A 22,405-nucleotide genomic window follows, 5' to 3' on the forward strand; every position below is an offset into this window, starting at 1 on the left:
ATGAAGAAGACAAAAGCAAATATTCTTGCAGCTACAGTTCCCTGACCATAAGCTGGTTTAATAGCACATAATTGGAAGATTATCTTGGGCATGCACAAGTGAACCTTCCCATATACACACTTTTTCTGCCTGTAGTTCCTGAGTTTTGGGAATACTTACTTTACTGACATGGGGGGAGGGCTACATTTTGGTACTAACCAAAAAGTTATCTGGATAGCAGATACCAGCCTTAAGCCCCCCCCCCCAAAAAAAAAGCTATCAAGTCCAGGTCATCCAAGCTGTGTTTCCATGATATTAAAAACTGTACTGTACTTCCTTCAATGTAAAGAGATTTTGGAAGGGTTTTTTTTTTGTTGTTGTCTCAAAAAACTATGCAACCGACTAAAATATAATGCAATGATTATTTTTACTCTTCCCATGCAACAGTAACATATTGGCCACTATGTCATTCCGAGATAGTAAAGATAGAACTGAATCCTATTTGAAACTTCGCAAGTTTCCAATTTCTTTTTTTTTAAAGACTCATTTCTATGATGGTATGTTTTAAAGTCAATGCTTTCCACAGGGGGAAAAAATCTATGAGGGTTTTCAAATTCAATAAGCAAGGGTGGAAAGGAGGCATTCCTCATCCCAACTCCTGCAGAATCATAGCAGATCCTTAATTTTGCCCTCTACGCTGGAGGTCTTCAAAGTCATCAATCTGTTCAGAGCCCACTGACAGCACAAAGTGCTTTTTGAGTATCTAGATGTACAGGACTCTTGTAACATCCTACTGTTGTGAAGCTCCTTTGAAAGATAGCTTATGTGAAAAGTAATTGAGCTTTCTGTGATTCCTCACTCATATGTGTAAGTTCAAACGCGGAAGCTGAGAAATTGTACACTGACAACGTTTTTCAAGTTGGAAAGTCATGAATAGGAACCTTAGACAATGCTGAATTTGAGCTTTTGCAGAGAGGCTTATTTATGGCCCATTGAAAAAGGTATGCATTATTTTAAAAAATGAAGATATAATCAGAATCACGGCTGACTCTTTTCCGAAACTAGCCAGAGCTGCAGCTGGAGACACTGAGACACCAAAAGGGAAATAGAAGCAGGTGTTTGAGCTTCAGATATAACCTGAACACAATCCCTACTTTCCTTGAAGATGGAGTTCTATATACATTATTGACAAAGAGTTCTGCTGGGGGGAAAACAACCTGTGCAAATGTCAACATCTGTATTACATGTAAATAATATACCTGATAAGTATTTTTCAGATTTTGTGGGTGAGATTCAGCTTTGTGAGATATTTCACATCTGGGCCCCAGAATCAAAATTGGGAAGGGGGCTTTTCACATTTGCCATACTGGAGAATCACCAAGATGCAGGGAAGCTTGTAGTACCGTTTCCTAGAACGTTAGAGTCACTTAGTATCCTGAAAGGTCAGTGATACAGAGAGAAGCTAACTCTTCATTATGTCAGAAATTTTTAGGAACCAGATGCCCAGTCCTGGCATATACCCCTAAGTATCGCACAAGGCAAGATACAAGTCCTGTATGCATAATAAGGTAAAGATGTATACATCCTCCATGTGCATGTATACATCTCCTTGGAAGAAAGCCACTGAAAAAATCAAGCCAGAGATCAATACTAGATAAATGTAGGATTTAAACTTCAAATACAGCCATCTAAACATTTAATGTTGCATAAGAATTAGTCACTGTGCTCGCAAAGAAGAAAGTGTCTATAATGTATACCACTTGGATATACATTCCCTGTAACAGGTGCATTCAAACACATTCAAACACACATACTTGTCTGATTGTTCAGATGTAATTAGCAAAAGTGTATTTCATGTGTTCTCCACAATCCATAGATAATTTCCATATTTGATGTGTTTGCCTTCCCCGCCAAATGTTTAATTGAAGCTACAGATAGTAATTTAGTGGATCTTAAGGCTGTACCTGATTTGTCACACAACTAATTCTGATAAGGTGTTAAGTAGAAGTCTCTAATATACGGGTGTGCATTTTGATAATTTCAAGTGGAAATTATACCAAAGCTTCCTGGTTTTATTTATTAATTAAATTTCCATACTACCCTTCCGTGAGGGCTCAGAATGGTTTACGGCAGGAGTAGTCAACCTGTGGTCCTCCAGATGTTCATGGACTACAATTCCCATGAGCCCCTGCCAGCAAACAATGGGAATTGTAGTCCATGAACAACTGGAGGACCACAGGTTGACTACCCCTGGTTGACAGCATTCGAAATACATTAAATTAAAACATAATAATATAAAATCTACAATATTAAAAGTGCTATTATTTAAAAACCTAGGAGCATTCCACCCTTCTAAAAATATGTGTGTGTGGGATAAGCTGCTAATTAAATTTCCATACCACCCTTCCGTGAGGGCTCAGAATGGTTTACGGCAGGAGTAGTCAACCTGTGGTCCTCCAGATGTTCATGGACTACAATTCCCATGAGCCCCTGCCAGCAAACGCTGGCAGGGGCTCATGGGAATTGTAGTCCATGAACATCTGGAGGACCACAGGTTGATTACCCCTGGTTTACAGCATTCGAAATACATTAAATTAAAACATAATAATATAATTCAGTTACAGATTAAAATTATTAAAATGTACAATATTAAAAGTGCTATTATTTAAAAACCTAGGAGCATTCCACCCTTCTAAAAATATGTGTGTGTGGGATAAGCTGCTAAAACTTTACTGTGGCAGCTAAATGTTATTGATATGTGCCCTGATATGATATGATATCTGTATGTCTCCATATGTGCATAGGAAGACATCTAAGTGCATGCCAGGTCTTCTAATACCTGATATTCCTAAGCCTGAAGGGAAAAAAAGACTGAAATAAATTCCCAACATTATCAAGAGGACTCCCAGAATTTCAGGATAACTGTAATCATGCCCTTTCTGAAATAATGAAACAAAATTAAAATGTAATATGCTGCCTACATTTCTGCAATAACATTTAAAGTTTACTCCCTCCTCTTTTTATTTGCATATGCAACTGATTAAAGAACAGACTGACCCTGGAATCTGAGGAGGCATGATCTATGCTTCTTTAATTATATTGAAGCATTAAAATATCATCAGCATGTTAATTTTATCTTTCCAATTGTATGCAATTTTATTCAGTATCTCTGTTTCATTAGTTTGGAATTATCAATTTATTCTGACTGTAGGAATGCCACAGAAAGCAGCTGGCCTCCGGTGTACAAAAAATAATTTTATTAGATGTTTACTGCTATTTTTAAAGAAATGGTTTGTTTGTGACAAAAACAATGCTCAGAATAAAGCAATATTGCTGGTCAGTTATATGGTCAGCACAGCTTGACAGAAGCAAAAGGTATCATTTTACCCAAAATATTTTACTTATTTCATTTTTACCCCACTTGTCTCTCCAGTAGGGACCCAGAGTGGTATGCAAAATTCTCCCCTTGTCCCTTTTATTCTCACAACAAGCTGTGAATTAGGTGATGATGAGAGTGTACTACTAAGCTCTCAGGGCAGAGTGAAATCTGGGAAATGCATGTGGGCTGTGGCTGATATAAGATATACTTTTTTGCAAAGTACTGGCCTCTTGAAAGAAACTTCAGCTCCACAGCTCACACAAATAATGTGGATGGTGGGTTGTTGGACCACTTTTACCTGTAACCAAAGAATGTCCATGAGAGAAGAAAAGGGGACTCGGGGCTTGTTAAAGGTGGGCCTTCCATATGCAAATTCTCAGTTGCTTTGGGACCCTCTTTTGCATTTGCAGGTAAAGACTAGCCATGTTGAAAGTAGTCCTAGTGAAGGCTTCCCTTCTACTACCTGTAATACCAGTAGGGCAGGCTTTCTCAACCAGAGTTTCTCAACCAGAAATGTTTGGGGGTTTTGACGGCCCTGGAAGGGTTTCCTGAACGGGTGGGAGTTAATTATTTTTATAATATCTATATATTTTTTTAATTTGTTAAACATTTATTGGGTGATATAACCATATATAAGAGCCTCTTGTGGCGCAGAGTAGTAAGGCAGCAGACATGCAGTCTGAAAGCTCTGCCCATGAGGCTGGGAGTTCGATCCCAGCAGCCAGCTCAAGGTTGACTCAGCTTTCCATCCTTCTGAAGTCGGTAAAATAAGTACCCAGCTTGCTGGGGGGTAAACGGTAATGACTGGGGAAGGCACTGGCAAACCACCCCGTATTGAGTCTGCCATGAAAACACTAGAGGGCATCACCCCAAGGGTCAGGCATGACTCGGTGCTTGCACAGGGGATACCTTTATCTTTACCTTTATGACCATATATGATCATGTTGACTTGCCCTCTTCCCAAAGTGGCCAATGATGGGCCTGGAGAGGGTGGGAAGGGCAGGGCCCTAGGTGGGCATGGATACAGCTTTGCCTCCCAACCATATTCTGTACAATCATTCCCCTTCTAGGGTTTCTCAAAGCCTGAAGAATGTTTCAGGAATTTATCAATGGTAAAAAAATCTGTGAAAAGCTGCAGTAGAGGTTTGGGACCTCTTTCCCAGATAGTGGATCATTGTATCTGACAGAGTGTTCAGGATACAGTTTGGATCTGGAAAGAGTACAAATTGGGTCCAAATAGAAGATACTATCAGGTGCAATGTCTTCTGTGACTTATGCAAAGCTTTGGGTATTGTTACACATGTATTCATACCAGCACAAAGAGCAGAATAACGGAAAGCACGATGAATCTTCATAGCCAATGCTTGGATATCACAACTTTCCCATAAGTTAGGGTTTTTACATTTGGATGTGTTTACAGGCATCCACAGAACTGGGCTGGCTTAAACTAATCTACTACTCAATAAAATTAAGTGTCAAAACATTTTAGAATCACATTATGCTCCCGTGTTGGGCAGTTTTTGAAAAAAAAATGCCACTTTGATAAACTTTCCCTGCCAAATAGGTCCTTGATCTTTGGTATGGAAGCCCATTATCTGATTTGGCATCTATTGGGTGCTGCACGCATAGCTGTTTTGTCTTTTCGGGAAAGAATATTGGTATAAAAACATCTAGCCTTATTCTGGCATGGAACTGGCTATATCCCATGATAATAAATGCTGGGCATGTTTGAATAGACATTCATAAGAATATGTTTTCCTGTGAATTTTATGCCAAGGTTTTGACACAACCATCAGTTATGCCAGATACAAATAATTTACTCTCTGTCAGTTCAAATACACAGTCTTGTTTGGACTGCTTAAATCTATACTGGCACCAAAATACAATAAGCAATATTGCTCAACTGTAGAGCTGAAAACATAGACATGTGTGTAAGGTGCCAGCAATTGAACAGTAGAGCAGAAATTAATTTGGGAAGAGAAATTTCCAAGCAAATCCCCCTAACTCAAATTTGATTGGAAAAAATTTCAGATGTATATTCTAATTTAAAGGGTACTCCCTTCATCATTCCCAACAGGGGATGTTTATATATTTGCAAATATATATTTATGTATTTGCAGTGCAGTCCTAAGTAATATTACACTCTCCTAATGGGCTAAAGCAGGGAATAATGGTACTTAAAAATGCACTGGGACCTGTTGCCGGATTGTTTCACAGAATTACCTCATGGCACAGAATAATATTTGTGCCAAAATATAACACACTGTATGTATGTATGACAAATTTTAGGAGCTGTGAGTGGGCAAGACAGATCTTTCAACAAACTTGAACATGGCACCAGGTTTGCAGAAAAATGGGACACATACACACACATACACCCCCCACACAAAGAGGGTTGCCAGTTATCTGCATAATTCCAGACTGGGTTCTGTAAATAAAAGGTTTTGGGAGAAAGGTTGATTTTGACCTTTGAGGCAGAGCTCATTGGGGCTAAAACTGGCTAGGGTTGCTAGCTCCAGCCTCGGAAATTCCTGGAGATTTTTCGGTGGAGTCTGAAAAGGGCAGGATTTGAGGCCTTGGCCTTTGGGGGTGGGGTTTGGATATCTGTGGTTTACGGTCATTTGTAATTCTGGGAGATCTCTCAGTCACCCTTGGAAGTGCTACACAATGTGCTACACATGCTACACAATAACTCTACCCTGGAAGAAACCTCTAGGTGACTTGATACTACCCGACTTGCATGACTCCTCTAGGCCTGCTTGCTACAGTTCACCAGCAGCCAACCTATGAAAATCAGTGTAGTATAGCAGAGTTTCAGAGGAGGATCTGTACATCCCAGGTTTAAATCACCATCTTACTGTGAAAGCTCACTGTGTGATATTTGACTAGTCATATACTTTCAGCCTAATCTATGTCACAGGGTTGTTGTGAAGATAAAAAGGGAGAATAATGTAGGCTACTCTGGTCCCCACTGTGGAGAAAACTGGGATCTAAATAAAGTAAATAAATAACAAATATAGAGGAAGATGGGAAGCAGAGGATTGGTAGGTTGGTGAGTGGCTGAGGAGATAATGAAGTAGGGAGAGGATGTGAAAATTGCCAAGAAGTAGTGTGGGGAGGGGAATGGAGGGGAAAGTGAGGTGCCATCCCCAAAGTCCTTAAGAGTCCCTTACCATGCTTGTAGTTTTAACTATCTGGTTTGATAATTATTCTAAATGATATTTCATGCCTATCACATGCTACACAATAATTTGACATTTTGTGTTGTGTTTGGTGGCAGGGGTTAAACTGGTATGCATGGGAGGCTATCATTTCCAAATGTTAATGTCTTACCTCTTTTCTCTGCTTAATTGTTCTTTCATTCAATGTGAGCATAGAATTTCAAATGTATAAATCATGTTTTTCATAGAGTTGTCTGTCTTTGAAGTATAACACACCTTTCAGCCAGACAGCCAATGAGGATTTAAAGACTCAGAGAGATGCAAAATTCTCTATTACCCCTCACAACATTCCTTTCATATCGTATAAAAGACTACAGCATCTAACATTAAGTGTCTAGGCTGGAGGCGATTTACAGATTGGCTTGATTTTCATGTGTTCATTGCCTCGATGAGAAATAATCCCCCTCTGCTCTCCCCTCCTTCTCTCCTGGCACTTATGTATATGAGATGATAAGAAGTAAAGAATTTGGCCCATAATGTTTTGGTTGTACTTTAACCCTTTGAGGGAAAGTGTAAAATTTGACTACATTTTGGCTATGATACTATAATCACAGATTACAGAGTTGGCTAGTAAATTTTAATAAGGTCCATTTTGGGATGCACATTTAAGCAAAGACACAACATAACTAGGCTAAATTTAATGGCAAATCTAGGTGAGTTATAATTTTGGAGATATCAAACGGGACTGGTTTATTTCGTCCTCTCCTTCTGTGTCTTTAGCACCCTCCCAATTAGATCCCTTTCTCTGCCCTCCACAATGGTAATCTCTGTAAATATCTACATTCAGAATTCATTAGAGTTAACTGGACAGCACGAACACATACTGCATGGCTTAATGTAGTTTTTATGTATATATTCTAAAACTGATAGCAGATAGAAAAAACTGCTAATTAAATCTGAGGCATGGTTCCTGTGGTTAGAAGAGTAGCAACTTACTGGAGGGAAATCTGTGATGCAGGTACTTTTTGATTTCCCCCCTTCACAATCTACCTACAGTGTTTTTCTATTGAGCTAGCATGGTGCAATGGTTAGAATATTGGAAAAGAGTCTGCGATTTCCAAACTGTTTCTGGCTGCCATCCCCTTGACTCCCGGGCCACATCCCTAGTGACCCCCCCACACACACACACACGCATATGAATCCACACCTCTTTCCTGGTGCTAAGTCAAAACACACTATATTGCCTGCACTTATTTTTTTGGTTGTTATGTGGCAACCATACTTTATTATGGGAGGAAAAGCCTTATTTGTAAAAGTCATTTGTAAGAACCACTTTGGGTCCTCATTGGTGTGAAAGACAGGCAGGTAAACAGAGAGAAAAAGAAAGAGAGAGAAGCAAACAATGGAAAATCCCATGGCCAGGAACAAGCCTCTCAAAGATGGAGATTTTGGGGAAAGGATTGCCAACCCTGGGCTAAGAAATTCCTGGAGATATGGCATAGAACCTGAGAAGGACAGAGTCTGAGGAAACAACCCATGAAGTCCAGGGTCACTACTACCCAGAGGCAGGCAATGGTAGGCTACCTTGGAACATCTTTCACTAGAGAAATGTAGCTTTAGCAAAAACAGTCAGACTCCTGCCTCACTACTGCCCCAAATTCCTCATTGCCCCCTCAATCCTCATCTTAGCACATTTACTATCAGAGAGTCTCAAAATTGAAAGAACAATTTATGGAAGAGGACAGTCAGTTGAGAGACAAAAATGGTTATGAAGAATTGATAACAAGTGACTTAAAACATTTGTCAGGCAAAATCTATAAACTGGTATTGCAGTATGACTCTGAAACAGAACAAGTTAAAGATTGTATGATAAAATGGGCTCAAAACCTTGAAGACGCTTTAAACATGGGAGGAATTGTGTGTTAATTAGTTGAAATTTACTGATTGCCAACTGTTAAAAGAAAACTGGTATAAAATGTTTTAGATGATATATTGCCTCTCCACATATAGCAAGAGTTACTAAGAGTTATAATGGCAAATGTTGGAAATGTCAGAATATAAATGTATAATTTTATCATATGTGGTAAACCTGTCAGAAAACTAGGAAATACTTGATTCATAATGAGATGCAAAAGATATTGAAAGTTAAATTTTCCCTACAATACAAAATGTGTTATTAAATATATTATCAAATAGTATTAAAAAGTATAATGAGCTTGCTAAATACATGGTATCAGATACTAAGATCCTTTACACACCAAGATGGAAAAAAAGAATTCTTCCCAGACATTATGGACTGGTTAAATAAACTGATGGAATATGGGTCAACTTACATATTTGAATCAGCATCAGAAATCTGAAGAAAATGGAGTCCAGTAATATTGACCAGTAAAAATTGAGATCAGAATAAATAATTTTTAAACTGCATATATTAACTTTGGAGAAATGCAAACTCTGGAAAAAAATTCACTATGTGATGTATGATATTAGAGTGGTACAAAAGAACAAGGGATGTAATGTCAAATGCCAGCTTTCATGTTTATCGTTTCTTCAAACAGTAGTTCTGTAATAGGTAATATGTAGTATTTAATCTCTTTTCTGAATTAAACAAATCTTTAATAATAATGAAAAGAATATAATTGACTGACCTGACCATCCATAATTCTGGGTATAATCAAGGTTCACCACTACAAGGACACAGAACTCCACTGCCACAGCTGCTTCAAAGCTATTCAACAGCCATTTAATCTTGTGGACTGACAGGTGAGCAGATCAGACATTCAGCTTACTGGTGATCGCCACTGTCAAACAAATAATTTTTAATTGAAATATTTGGTGTGACATGCATGGCATGCCTACTCAATCTATGCCTTATAGTGATTGCCTTCAGTCAACCATATCGTGGTGACTACGTTTTGCTTGGGTTTCCCATGTCAGTGCTTCCTGACCACCACTCCTGGCACTTACTGCTAAGGAAAGACAATATAACAATCAGATCTCTGGTGAACTCGGGATCTCTGCTCACTCCAGCTGCATGGTGTGAAAACAGATGCAAGGTTTTGAGATGCAAAAGATATGAGCCACCACTGAGATAAAAAAGAGAATAGCTCTTCATGTTCACTGAGGGGAGAAAGAGAATGAATTATTTAAATCCCAAGAAAGAAGACCAAGGTTAAACATTTAAGAGTAGGCAAAAATGTTCTTCAGGCATGCCTACCACTGCAATCTTTATTCCCTGCATACAAGTCTGGATTAGGTGGGGCAGTTTGGGATCCACAAAGAAGTGAAATTGAAAACTCACATCTTCAGTGTAGTTTAAGCAGGCCCACATTTCCAATAACAAAAGTAGCAGTGACAGTGATGTATAGTTTTTTTTATGAAGCCTGATAACTGATGGATATGTGATCTTATAAATGCTTGGACAAACTAATGCACATAATTATATTTTCCATTTGAAGTCTATTGCTAGGCATTATAATACAATATCATTAGTCGGAATGGCCACAATGATGCAGCCTGGGCAGTTTGTCATGGTAATTACAGGGTGATTATTTTTGACTGAAATAAAGATTTCAGTTTTAGTATGGTGGAGAGCATAATCACAAATTAGAAGCTGCCTCAGAGTTAAACAAAAATATTGGGAGGGCTTTAAATATGGATTGTTGTCTAATGCTGAAACAATTTCTTTTAAAAGTAACGTGCGCACATTTGGTTAAATCTCCCTCTCCCCCTCTCTTTCTCATTAGCTTTAAAGAAACCCTGCCAAAACTGGTCACAATTATTTAATTAATAGTTCCAATGCTTAAAGGTTTTTAATGTATGGAGGAAATTTAGGCATACTAAGTAGGGTTGATGTCATAATTTACATAACTGCTAAAATAGGCTTTTTTGGGGGGAAATTGACACAAAAATAGATCATTTGTCTTTTCTGTTTTGGAAGTGGTTGATTAAAGTAGACAGTATCCTAACATCTGTATTGAAAACTATATTAATCAATTGATTAATCACAGGGCATTAATCAAAATCTTCCCTAAGTGTTTTACTTTTGGAGCAGCTCTTAGTATTTTTTATCAGATTCCTTTTAAGGCTTCCATTATAAAGATTAAATTTGGGTGGTAAATATCGAAGGGGTTGAGGCGCATGTGCCTTTCCACTTGGAGGTCACAGCGATAGCTCATTAGTGCTACTTTTAATGGGATAAGAAGCAAAAGTTTTTAATATGTGACTCAATCAATTAATCAAACAGGCAGCTGATTCTTCTTCCCATAAGTATTCTGTATCTTCAGAATATGCAAAGGGATCTCTGTTAGCTTCTCTAGAACTTGGGATTTGTAAGGTAAGTGGTATTCTTTTATTCAGTACTTCTGTAAATGAAACATTCACTTATTCCTGGCAATGGAACACAATTCCTTTATTTTGCTTAAAGGAATCTCATTTTCAGAATAGGTGTATTTTAGTCATATGACTTTCCCCTTTGCAAGAAGCCTAAATGTTGGTGTGTCCAGAGTGAAAAAGCTGTCTTGTTCAACAAAGGGATTCCCAATATTTCCTTCAGTCATGTCAGCTCTAGATTAGCGATCCCCAACCTGTGGGCTGCGGACCACATGTTGTCCTTTGACTAATTGGAGGTGGGCCCTGAAGGATGCCTTCCCCTCCCCCCGGGCCCTTTACAACACATTTCGGGTGTCCTTGTCTCCCATCACTCCCAGATGGGACTATCTCATTGCAGAGAAACAAGCTCAGGGTTCTCATTGATTTGTCATTGTCATGAGTTAAAATTTCCATGAAAATAAAATGTTCCTTATATTCCTTGTTGTGGCGTGTCTGTATCTTATTTTGAAGGGATGTTTAAACATTACCATAGCGATCAGAGAGCGTTAGGGCAGTGGTTGAGAGTAGAGTACACTACCCCCCCCCACCGGGCCTCAGTAAAAGGCGTTGAGTGGTCCCCAGTGAGTGGTCCCCGGCGTTGAGTGGTCCCTGGTGATAAAAAGGTTGGGGACCACTGCTCTAGATGACCTATACAACCATGTTGATTAAATGATTTCAATATTTGTGACTGCTTTTGATTTTTACTCCAATTCTAGTAAGGGATGCCACCCTTCATGTGGGACCTGGGGACCCCCCAGATTTACAGCTGATCTCCAGACTACAGAGATCAGTCCCCCTGAAGAAAATGGATGCTTTGGAGCATTGACTATTGCATTGCATTGTACACTACTGAGATTCCCGTCCTCCTCAGATTCCATCCCCAAATCTCTGGAAGTTTCCCAATCTGGATCTGGCAACCCTACCCCCCCCCCCTCACTTGTGGCCAGCAGGGACCTGGAAACCCTATGTAGTTCCTATTTTGTTTTTCAGCTTGCCATACTAAATACTGGCTGGTTGTGTTTTGTGAAGCAGTAGCTATGGTATATGAATGCAAAAAGTTCATCAAGTACCTTTATCACTGTGGTTCAACTATAAAGAAGATACACCTTATGTCCAGGAGGGTTATTCGTTGCATAGAGCAGGCAAAAGTATTTTGATATTTTGTTTGCATTTGGGATTCTGTAGATGAAGTCAGTTTGAGAGGGGGCAAAGGAGGCGAAGCCAGTTAAGGAAAGATAACATACATGACAAGCTTCCTAAGACAATTTACAGTACAGGAGGATAGGTGTTGCTGTCTCCTAGCTAACCCCTAGTCTCCCATCCCCATCAAACAATGAAGGGCTCATGCCAGCTAAACCTCTGCTCACAACACTAGAAAATCAGACTTCATAAAAATAACATTTCAAACTAAACAAATTCTAAAAGAAGAATAAAGTTCAGCTCTATGAAGTTCAAAGCCAGCACTAAATACAGGCACAAACTGGCTCACCAACTAAAGCTCACAGCAAACTTTGGCCAGTTTGTGTTTTGTGAAATGAAATTTGTGGCATTTCAACCTGCATGACGTTTCCATGAAGTTTCAAGTTGTTTTTTGGATGTTCCTGGCTGTTAATGAATGGATACATTTCTAAACAGACTGTTTCCACTCAATAAAAATGTTTACTAAAAGGAATGAAAGAATTACTCATTGGAAACAATGGGAGAGGCTTGAAGTGCCATCAGAGAGAATGGAACCCAGGAATGCCAGTTGACTTGCACAGGCTCCATAGAAATACCTTACAGCAATGGAAATGCAGAGTGGATTTTCAAGTAATGTCTCTGGGCTCAGATAACATTCTCTGGGACTGAAATAACAGATCACAGAATGGAATGAGGGTACCCAGAAATAGAATGTGTGTTCTGGGACTGGAATGACAACCCACAATGTGGAATGACAGCCCCTCAGAGTAGGAAAACTGTTTTGGGACAGGAATGACAGTTGCAGAATGGAATGACAGTCCTTGAGAGGAGTAGAAGAAACCTTTGGGAGGAGCAACTCCATTCTGGACATGGAATGGTAGCGCCCAAAGTGGATTTTATGACCTATGGATCACAGCAGAAGTGTTTTGGGACTAGAATGACAGCCCTTAAAGGGGATCAACCACTTGGTATTCCAGATTCTGCTCATTTTGTGCTCTTCCCAGGGGCCTTCATTCCATTCTGCAGACTGTCATTCCAGTTCTAGAATACTTCTGCTACTCCCATGGGTTGTCAGTCCACTCTGGGAGCTGTCATTCCTGTCTCAGAAGACTTCTGCTTCTCTCAGGGGTAGTCATTCCACTCTATGGGCTATTATTCCTGTCCCAAAACAGTTCTCCCAGTGGCTGTCATTTCACCCTGAGGAATTATAACTGAAAAATCAACAGCTTATAAAAGCACAGATAAACAATTAAAACTGCATTCATCTAGTGGAGAAGACAGCTGGCTACACGGACATCTATTTGCATACCGGAAGCTGTCTCCTCTTTCGACTGAGGAAAGCCCTTGCACATGCTGGTGTTCTCTATGCATTGGAGAGCCTAGTTCCTTAAGAAATGGGCATCCTTCCTTCTCTACAGGGACCTCTAGAGCCATCTGGAGGTTTAGTGATTTAAGGCAGGGGCAGTCAACCTATGGTCCTCCAGATGTCCATGGACTACAATTCCCATGAGCCCCTGCCAGCAAATGCTGGCAGGGGCTCATGGGAATTGTAGTTCATGGACATCTAGAGGACCACAGGTTGACTACCCCTGGTTTAAGATGCCCGAATTGCCACAGCTGCCAATAGAAGCAGTTCCTGTTCGTGAGTCCATCTCATAATAATAATTTAAAAAATGATAAATTCTTCTCCTACCTATAAGAAGGTTTTTCCTACATAGCATAGTCCTTTCCCCTGTGCAGCTTTCTGGAGCCATGTAAATGAATTGCCAGAGAAGACACCATGGGGATTGGGGGACCCTTCCATTGAGTAAAATGAGACCTTAATACTTATGCTTGAGAGGATAGCATTCAAAACAGTCTTCCTAATGTGAGCATGGGGGCCAGTTGCTACTGGTTTGCACTCCGTACTGGTGGAGTTATCATAAAATCTGCTTTGATGTGCAACTGATCAAGATGTTCCATTAAAACAGTGGGACTACTTTCTATTTTACTCTATTAGCACATCCTGGAAAGAATTCCACTTAAAAACATAAACACACACACACAAAGTAGTTGGAGTTCGTGTCATATAATTACATGAAAAAGAAACATGCTCCTGAAAGCCTCACAATAATCAACAATACCTATTTGGAAATAAAACCTTAATAGTGAAGAAAGACGCCTCTCTTCCTGTGTCGTTCTTCCACAGCTGAGCTCCATTTCCCCCTTTGCTATTGATGGTGAAGGTTGGTTGCCTTCAGCAGGGAAGGAAATGCAATCTGCATAATTCCCATTAGTTCTTCATCACACAAATATATACTGATAATAATTCTGTAGTGGGTTAGTTTGTGGCTAATCATCTCTGTACTTAGCAGCAGGTGCTGTGGCAGTATTGGAGGGAAGTATCATTCATTGTGGAAATTACAGCAGCAGAATTTGTCAAAAACACCTTCCCCCCCCCCTTTTAAAATAATAAAATTACATGTAATGTTTCATCAGCTCAGCTCATGAAGGTCACAACAGTGGTGAATGACAGGTTGGCATTCTCATTTTATCACAACGAGGCAGGCTTAGGTGGTGCTGGATTTTTGATGGTAGAGTTAGACTTATGTTTCCATTCAGATCTTCTGTGTAATGGGTTGCCCAGAGATCCTAGGGAGAAAGTAGAGGATAGGACTAACAAGCATATGCATCAAAGCAAAAATTAAAGATTTGCAGGGCAAGGAAACTGTGTTGGGAGGGATTCGTTTTCTCATTTATTCCTTTAATGAAACTGGTTGGTTGGTTAGTTAGTTAGTTAGTTAGTTAGTTAGTTAGTTATCGTTAGGCCTTAACAAGATAAAATATTAGCAGTATAAAAAACAAGTACAAAATATACAATATAAAATACAAAGTTCAGATTAAAATGAAGATACCAGAGAAATTCTTATAATAAGGCAGTGTAAGTGAAGTCAACAAAAACAAAAAAATTGAGTAAATATGCTGCTGTGTATTTGTTTCCAAAACTTTTGCTTGCTTGGTTTGTAGTTTCCTGGCAGCCAGAACAAAAGGTACTGCTTTGTTAGTTATAAGGGATCATCATCAAATAACAGAGAGTTTTTCATGATCTGAAGAAGGAGGGAAATGTCACTAGGATCTTATCTAGAAATCTGGCTTTGGGTTCATTGAAAAGAAGGCAGAATAGTACATCATTTTGTATATCCCCTGGAACTGGGACACCATGTAAATGGAGGGTTAATTCTTTTGACTGGCAGGAGGACACCTTGGGCTTAAGGAAGATTTGCACACATTTTAGTTGGCTTAAACAGATTTATTATCAACTCCGCAGGTGGCAGCTCGAGCAAAGAGGCCGGACTTCTTGCATGTGGTGCCTTATAAGGCACCCAAGTACCTGCGCCTCCCCACCCTGCCCCAGGTCGACACCATGCCACCACTTCATGCATGTGCACCACCGAGCTCACCACCCAGTGCCTCCTCCTATTCCGCCCATCTACTCCACTGTGTCAATGGGCAGCCAGAGGTAAGATCTCAGCCGCATTTGGAACCTGAGCAAGCCTTCCTGTAAGAAAGGCTGACAGCATGGTCTGGAATCATAAAGGAGTGAAGGCCAGTCTGAGATTTTTTGCTGTTAACTGGAGATACTGCCCTATGGTTTCTTAGTCTCCCAAAGAAATCAGTTGATCAGGCAGGATATTTTTTAAAAAATAGAAGTTTGGAAAACAATAGTTGTTGTCTGTTCAGGAGGTGTTAAGAGACCATTTCATTTGTAAGGGCATTTGGGAAGATATATATTAGAGGCAGCTTTGGAGGGGGCGCTATTTGGGAGTTTATTTTGTATGTTTTAAATCCACTATCTAGGGTCTCAGGTGGAGGTTTTTCATGTACTACCTGACCTGTTTTTTAATGGGAGGAGCCAGAGATTGAATTGGGGACTTTATAGATGCCAAGCAGATGCTCTACAGCTACTGATTCCAAACCACTCTGATGACTAGGAAATACAGGATCTAGCCATCAAAGATAAGGATTCTTTAGCTGAAGGAAAAGAATCCTGGAAGAGACTGTGCTTATGGCGTTTCTTCTTACCTATCACTGGATAATACCTAGTGTGAATTACATTAACTCTTTTTCTAGTACATTTTCTAAGAACGATTAGCAGTTTTTAAAATTACAGTACTTGGGGTTGTTGTTTTCATGTGAACTGTGGCTTTCAGGGAACCTCTATGTCTGTCTGGTGCTAAAGAAACATTTGGTTAATGACTTTTTATATATTCAGTTGGAGGTTGTCATTTTTTAACTTCTGTGAAGGCAAAAGATGTAATTTGATACCAGCTCCTCCCGGCATCAATTCATCTATTCAGATCTGTCAGACGTGCTACCCAAGATGGAGATACCTAAAAGATCAAAGCCTGAAACCTCTTCCCTTCTCTCTCTTCTCTCTTTGACATTAGCCTGATGAAGACTTTTACCAGAAAATGAATGTTGGCCCTAAGAAAAGATATAAGATTGTTTTTGTTTAGTTGTATTTTCTTGATGTGTTTATACGCTTCTTCTACGTTAAGACTACTTTTCCTTCAGTTTGTCAGTGGTTCATATGATTTTAATGTGATAATTGGCATTACTTTCTGAGATCTGATTGTCTCTTTCATTTCTGTAATGTGGGATTAGGACTGGAACCATTGGTGGTACTATTTACCTATCTGGCTATTTATAGCAATGGGAACATGATGGATCATCATCTTCTCTGGTTTAATCTATTTGTCAAGGACATTTCTATCCCACCTTTCTTTCTAATTGCTCAGGGTAGCATACTTTCCCCATGCTTATCCTTACAACCCTATGAGGTAGGTAAATCTGGGAGTACCTGACCCAAGCTTATTTTTTGTAATCTTGAACATACATCTCAAAGACCGTTAACGCACTGGAGGTTTCATGCCAGACTGCAGGCTGGAGTTTTAGTCATGGCAGGTTGCCCCACCTCTTCCTGCAACCACACGGGGGAGCATTTGGTCCGGTGTGCCTCATCCGCCCCCGATTTGTGCTCCTGCACAGGAGCTGGGGCAGTGAAGTTCCCAGTGCATAAACGGTCAAAGTGAGTGTAAATATCTTGCTGAAAGTTTTAGCTTGTTCTCACTGAGAGCCAGCTTGATGCAATGGTTAAAAGTGGCGGCCTCTCATCTGGATAAATGGGTTTGATTCCTCACTGCTCCTCCACATGCAGCCAGCTGGATGACCTTGGGCCAGTCACAGTTCTCTCAGACCCACCTACCTGTTGTGCCTGTTGTGAGGAAAAGAAAGGGGGAGGATTGTAAGCCATTTAGAGACTCCTCCTGGGTAGTATAAAGCAGGGTAAAAAAAACAAAAAAAACAACCAGTTTGGTGTAGTGGTTAGGAGTGCGGACTTCTAATCTGGCATGCCGGGTTCGATTCTGCGCTCCCCCACATGCAGCCAGCTGGGTGACCTTGGGCTCACCACGGCACTGATAAAACTGTTCTGATCGAGCAGTGATATCAGGGCTCTCTCAGCCTCACCCACCCCACAGGGTGTCTGCTGTGGGGAGAGGAATGGGAAGGCGACTGTAAGCCGCTTTGAGCCTCCTTAGGGGAGGGAAAAGCGGCATATAAGAACCAACTCTTCTTCTTCTTCTTCTTCTTCAACAACCCAGCTCTTCTTCCTCTTCCTCATTGAAATGGTGCCTCTTCTAAAATTTTGCACTGGTGCCTTCCCCAGCAATATTGTTGGGCAGTTTCCATTATATAATTCCATGAAACTCCCATTGAACAAAATGACATGTGAGTGGAAGTTCTTAGCAAACATGGTGCGGACCCTGCAACAGCAGCAGCTGCATCTTATGAAACATGCTTCTTGTAACTGCTGGTGCAGGAAATACCTGGATGACGCAGTTTGCAATTTTTGGATGTCTTCACAAGCGTTTATTTGGCACGGCCATGCTTCTTCCATCCAGACACATTATCTCTGATGATGCCAACAACTGGAGTTATATATAAAGACACTTTTGAAAAAGTGGAGTAATTCTAAGTATGACATTTCAGACCAGAGCATCTTTTTTGAGCATGAAGAAGAAGAAAAAAGTCAAATTTCCAGTCCTGAAATGGATGGGTTTAAACAGGAAAATAAATATTGCCTCAGTAATGGTGCTTCAGATGTCAGGACTATGATAGATGGGCCGTATTTGTCATCACTGCTCTCTGACTGCTGTTCTTTATTGACACCTACCTCAATTGTTCGAACAATACAACATCAGCATGCGGCTGTCATATTTTCGTTGTTGTGAGAAGAAAGGCTACATCTGACCCTACTTTGTTAGCGTGACACTGACTTGAATCTAGCTTCAGCACCTGACAGTCTTACTAAACCCGTTGAGACATCACTAGTTAATTATTGCCGTGTGAATTTTTAATTTGCTCTGAAGATTACAAGGGAAATGGAATCATTACAGAGAAGTTTGTTTTCCAAAGGGGCACTAGAGGGAGCTAAGGAATTGTATCATCGGAGTCTAAGAATTGGGGGGGGGGGGGACGGATGAGAGAGACAATTCATTTAAAAACTTGCATTTCCCCCCTTTTCTGAACCTGCTGATTTTACAAATATGGCAGCTATGCCTCAGCAAATTATAAGCAATAATGAATTGGTTAATTTTCTGTAGTGAAAACTGCTAAGCCAAGATTATTAAATTACTGTATTTCTGCTTAGAGAAAGTAGCTACCCATCAGTAAATTAGGATTTCTAGCACTCTTTGGGGAGAGAAGATTTTTTTACTATTATCCTTGTTTATCATTATTTTGGTCCGAACAGAATTAAAGTGCTTATTGTTAACTTTCTTGTGATATAACTCACTTCCAGAAGTAATTGTTCTACAGTTGGCCCTAAAGAAAACGGGACTTCCATTATAAAGCTGAAGTAGTTATTTGCAGTGCAGCCAACAGAGCATTCTGCATATTCTCAAGTAGCAGATCAACTACAAGTCCATATTTCTATATTTAAAAATTCTGTAAGATGCCTCAATGGCCTTGACAAGTTTTTGCTAGGTTCAGGGGATCCCCTACCCCAGAGGGCCCTTCTCACCACTGATCAGGTAGATGGCAGGAGAAAAGGGGGGTGATGGGAGGGGTGATTGTCAGCATGTCTCTGGTGCTGATGCTAAACCATACCATTTTGACTGGATGCCAAATCATCACTTTGGATTGTGCCAGAAGTGTCAACTACATTTCCCTGGCAACATCATTACAATTCTGGCAAGGTCACCCCACATTGTTTCCTACCCTCTTCTGCAATCACCCAGGAATATGGTGAGGCTCTTCTTAAGTAAGCATAAGGTTAAGGTAAAGGTATCCCCTGTGCAAGCACTGAGTTATGTCTGAGCCTTGGGGTGACGTCCTCTAGCGTTTTCATGGCAGACTCAATACGGGGTGGTTTGCTAGTGCCTTCCCCAGTCATTACCCTTTACCCCCCAGCAAGCTGAGTACTCATTTTACCGACCTTGGGAGGATGGAAGGCTGAGTCAGCCTTGAGCCGGCTGCTGGGATTGAACTCCCAGCCTCATGGGCAGAGCTTTCAGACTGCATGTCTGCTGCCTTACCACCCTGCGCCACAAGAGGCACAAGTAAGAATAGTATGACTTTATTCAAAATAAACAAGAAATACAAGCCCTACCAGCAGGATCAGACAACGAAGATTAAATGGCTCTGGACAAGGCCCCAAGAAAGGGAGAGGAAGAGTTATAGTCTGCCTTTCTTACTCCGTGCATGACTTGGCTGGGGCCTGAGCATGGCCATCTGCTTGCTGTGCCCATTACTGGGGCTGCAGGCATCTGCACAAGGCTCCCCCCAGCAGGGAGCTGCCTTTCCTGCACCAGGTATGGTTTTCCTGGGATGGGAGCCACCTGCCTTGGACTGAGTACAGCTTGCATGGGCCAGGAGTCATCTTTATTAGGCCGGGTGTAGCTTGCATGGGCTGGGCAAGGCCTTTGCTGAGTTAGGCTCAGCTTGTAGGGGACAACACTCACCTGGGCCAGACCATGCCTGGGTAATGCATGGTCTTTCTACCCTGGACTGGGTGGGCCCAGGTAGAAGGGCAAGCCATCAGTCCACTGGGAATTTCCCTGATTGCTCTAAAGTCTGTTCCTTACCTACCAGAGTCCTTCATAGTGGGGTGCCTAGCTAGCCTACACAGAGCCATAAGCAATCCTGAAATTTCCCCATTTTTGGTATCCTGGAACTATAGTAAAAAGATAAAATGAACTTCTGAATACTGCAGATTCAGTTTCCCAGCCTCCACCTGGGACCTAGGGATCCCCTGGAATTATAGCTAATTTCCATACTATAGATACCAGTTTCTTGGGGGGGGGGGGGAGAATGATTAGAGTGTGGAATCTATGACATCATACCCCTCTGTCCTCCCTAGGCTTCATCCCTTAATCTTCAGGAGTTTCCCAACCTGGATCTAGCTACCCCTCCTATCCCCCACCGGTAGCCAGGGGTTACCTGGCAACCCTAATTTCGACTCTTGCTCAATTTAATTCAAAGAGGAATTGTGACTTCTAGGTGGAGCAAAAATGTTCATGTTCTGTACTGGGAATAGTTATAGTTTAGTCATACAGTCCTAGTTCCTTTAGTTTATAGTACTTACACAGGTGTTATAAGAGCCAGGCCTTACGGTGCAAGCCTGAAAGCCAATCCTGTTGTGTCTCTGTATAATTGTAGGCATATAAAAATGGCCATTGGCTTTTCTTCACCATCTAATGAGGAGGAGGAAGTAGCACAACAGCAGCAGAAAGCAAGAAAGAAAAGGACCAGATGAAGGATTACAGAAATATTAAATATAGACTTTGCCTATTGGTTAAAGAGCACCTGTTGCTTACATATAGTGGTGGAAAGTTCCATTAGGTGTCAGACAAGTTGTGGCAACTCCATAGGGCAAGGGGGGCCAAACTATGACTTTTCAGATGCCCATGGACTACAATTCTCACAAGCCCCTACTAGCATGGGCAGGCAGGGGCTCATGGGAATTGCAGTCCATGGGCATCTGGAAAGCCACCCCTGCCACAGGGTTTTCAAGGCAAGATACGTTCAGAGGTTGTTTACCACTACCTGTCTCAGCATAGTGGCCCTGCTCTTCCTTGGTGGTCTCCCATCCAAGTACTAACAAGTACTAACTAGGGTTGACTCTGCTTCTCTTCTGAGATCTGACAAGACTGGGCTAGCCTGGGCTAACCAGGTCAAGCCTGTTTACATATATAAACAACAAATACATATTTCTCATTATGCTGCTCACATTTTTTTCCCCCTCTTGCTTCTTCTGCATTCACAATTTTGAGGTTCAGCACTATCCTGGGCATGTTTGCTCCATCCAGCTCCCATTCTTAAAAGAAATATTGTTAGCTTCCATTTTCTGTCTATTGGTTTCTGCCATCAAATATTTGTTTACTTTAATGGCTTCCAAACAGCATGTGAGCTTTTTAAATGTTCCTGTTTCTAAGGTACATCATCCCCCTTGGAGATAATTATGTGCTTTTGGCAAGGATTGTTTTTCATTGGATGGATAGCCATTTTGTCATCAGTAACATTCTTTCAAACATTTTATTATTTTAGTAGAAAAAGAAAAGATATGGTAGCAATCAGTTTCGATACTTCACACATGTGCCTTCCTCCTTCTCTGATGCTCGCTGAGTGGGCCAATCTAGCCTGGGCCTTATCCTTACCAAGGAATTTTGTCCACATGTCTGGTGCTGTTAGCAACAGACAGTAATATGCTGTTGGGATCCAGGTATGAATGGCTCCCCAGAGTTCACTGTGCATCATTTGCTGGGGACAGCTGCATGAGCCCCATCCCCTCAGTTATTCTGGCCTTCAGAGAAAGTGAGGGAGACAGAGAGAGAGGGCAGGACTAATAAACAGGGGAGAAAATCTATTTTAGAATTTCCTTTTAGGGGCTGCTTTAAGACAGGGCTTTTGTAATTAAAGCTATGGTTAAATACCGTTTTCCCCAGCTGAGTTCTTCTGGCCAGCAGAAACAGAGAAGGCTAGGACTTAAACTGTTAATGTATTTATGGGCCCCAGAATAATGTATCAAGGAAATATGGTCAGCCTAATCAAGTTGCAAACAATTTATGAAGACCCTGTAGGGCTCTCAAAGCAAAGGATATTCACTGGTGGTTCCCACCTCCCTCACAGAGTGCCTGTTGTGGAGAGAGGAAGGGAATGGAAACTGTAAGCTGCTTTGAGACTCCTTCAGGTAGTGAAAAACAATGCAAAAGACCAGCTTTTCTTCTTAATACATGGGGAAATAAGGATCTGAGTCCATGTTAATAATGATCCTGAATATTGAATAGGGGGGGGG

The sequence above is a fragment of the Paroedura picta genome, chromosome 2 (assembly GCF_049243985.1).
Source record: "Paroedura picta isolate Pp20150507F chromosome 2, Ppicta_v3.0, whole genome shotgun sequence".
Taxonomy (NCBI): domain Eukaryota; kingdom Metazoa; phylum Chordata; class Lepidosauria; order Squamata; family Gekkonidae; genus Paroedura; species Paroedura picta.